Source organism: Rutidosis leptorrhynchoides, chromosome 3, assembly GCF_046630445.1.
Source record: "Rutidosis leptorrhynchoides isolate AG116_Rl617_1_P2 chromosome 3, CSIRO_AGI_Rlap_v1, whole genome shotgun sequence".
NCBI classification, from domain to species: Eukaryota; Viridiplantae; Streptophyta; class Magnoliopsida; order Asterales; family Asteraceae; genus Rutidosis; species Rutidosis leptorrhynchoides.
The window spans coordinates 609,107,552-609,110,353 of record NC_092335.1 but is presented as its reverse complement, the minus strand read 5'-3'; positions in this window follow the sequence as shown (position 1 = coordinate 609,110,353).

Here is a 2,802-nt window from a genome sequence, read left to right as displayed (position 1 = left end):
CTCAATTCTAGCGCGTTTACTTCTTCTAGGCTCTTCCTCTTCTTCCTCGACGCGTTCATGTCTTTCTAGACTGTCTAGTCTATCCTCATCATGAATAACCTCATTAGGTTGTTCATACGAATTTAGACAAGGAAACACATTTTCAAAAAATGAAGCATTCCTTGACTCCATAATGGTATTCTTGTGTATATCAGAATTATTGGACTTGTGCATAACAAATCGATAGGCACTACTGTGGCGAGCACATCCAATAAATATGCAATCAACAGTCTTAGGTCTGAGTTATAGTGCTTTTGGTGGTGGAACAACCACCTTGGCCAAACACCCCCAAACTTTCAGGTATTTGTACGATGGTTTTCGCCCTATTTACAATTCATATGGGGTTTCATCATTCTTTTTACGAGGTATCCTATTCAAAAGATAGTTAGCCGACAAGATGGCTTCCCCCCACATGTGTTGGTTCAACCCTGAACTAATCAACATGGCATTTACTATTTCTTTCAATGTGCGGTTCTTCCTTTTCGCAATTCCATTCGACTGTGCCGAATAAGGTGCGGTGAACTCATGCCTAATTCTATTTTGTGAACAAAAGTCAGCAAACTGAGGTACATATTCACCTCCTTTATCGCTTCAAACGACCTGAATTTTCTTGTTAAGTTGGTTCTCAACTTCACCGCTGTATAAGATAAATTTCTCTATTGCTTCATCTTTACTCTTAAGTAAATACACATAGCAATACTTGGTGCAATCATCAATAAACATAATAAAATACTTGTTTCCACTTTGTGTTGATATCAATTTTAAATCCACACATCGGTATTATCAAGGGGTTCGGTTTTCTTTTTGACCGCTTGAAAAGATGATCTTGTTGTTTTTGCTTCAACACATGTAGGACATTTATAATTTGAGTCAATATGGAATGTTGGTAGGCAATTTAATTTAATTAAACGACGGATAGAATTAAAATTTACATGACCGAGGCCATGCCGAACATTAGATGACTCAAGGATATAAGCAGAACTAGTAGATACTTTATACATTTTACTTTTAGCCACCATTACATTAAGCGTAAACATTCCATCATTGCATTAAGCTTAAACATTCCATCCTGGGCATAGCCCTTACCAAAAAACATTCCATTCTTACTTATAACAACTTTATCAGACTCAAATACAAGCCTAAAACCAAACTTGCTAAGCAACCAACCTGAAACAAGATTCTTACGAATCTCGGGAACAAACAAGACATTTTTGAGCTTAAGCTCCTTTCCCGATGTCATCTTTAACACGACATCTCCTTCACCCTTGATCTCATCGGTAGCAGAATTACCTATGAACAATTTATCTCCGTTATTCACCTCTACAAGTGTATTAAAGAGGTTGCTATCGGAAGATACATGGCGAGTAGCTCCAGTGTCAACCCACCATCCTTTAACATCAGATCTAACAAGATTAACTTCCAAAATCGTGGAAGTAATATCGGAAACCATAGTCACGAGGTCCATGTCTTCATCCATCATGTTTGCTTAACGAGGGGCCTCTTGTTTCGGCTGTTTGCACTTAGCAGCTTTGTAACCTGGCTGGCCACAATTATAACACTTGAACTTCTTCTTAAAATTTCCACTATTAGCACCAAGGTTATAAAACATAGCCTTGTTTTTCACATTAGTCTTGCTTTTGGTAGAGTGTCCCATCTCAACAAGAATAGCCTTAGAAGAATCATTGGAGTAAGTGTTCTTCAAAGATAACTTGTTATCTTCTTCAATTCAAAGACAAACATTCAGATCTTCCACAGTCATTTCCTTCTTCTTATGCTTAAAGTAGTTCTTAAAGTCTACCCAACTAGGAGGTAACTTCTCAGTGATTGATGCCACTTGAAGCGTCTCACACATTTTCATTCCCTCTAAAATATCATGTAAAAGAAGTTGAAGATCTTGCACTTGGCTCATCACTGTCTTTGAATCAAGTAACCACATGTTTCTTTGACCAACATCCTCGGTTTTATATTTTCAGTCCAAAGATTTCCAAAGTTCCTTAGTCGTTTCCGCCTTATAGAAAACATTATAGAGAGGTTCAACTAGCACGTTCAACACATAATTACAACATAAGAGATCAGAATGTTTCCATGCTTCCACGGGGCTAACAGATTGTTTATCGGCCTCCCCTTCAGCAACTTGATGAGCTACTTCAGATAGGAACCGAGCCAAATTCAAGGTAGTGAGATAAAAGAACATTTTCTATTGCCATCTCTTAAAGTGCAGTCCTGAAATTTTCTCTGGCTTCTCGGCATGATTAGCTACAGTGTGGTACAGTTGTTGAATTCACGGGTGTTGCATTCACGAGAATACTTGATTCAGCAATATCTGAAAATGCATAGAAACTCAAGTTAAATACTATGTTCAGCAAGCAACAAATGCAATCATGTTTACATAAGACAAAACAGATAGTTAACTTCAGTCCATTACACAAGAAACCGGTTTCAACTAATATGTTGATATATGTTCAGTCAAGCAACAACGGAAATTATGTTTACCAAAAATAAAACAAAAAGCTAACGTCAATTGACTACACAATAAACTGGCTTAAACTAATCTGTTTAATCAAGGAACATGTGAACTAAACAAAATAGTTCTCTAATCCACTATTGTTTCAGTCCACTCAAGAATTCATACTAAAATCCTGGTGTATCAGTTGATAATCACCACAATAATGGATTAACAACTTTGGTTTGAACTAATGCTCAATCCTTGTTGTAAATATATTGTTTGGATAACCAAACCAATATCCCCTCCGATTATAATCT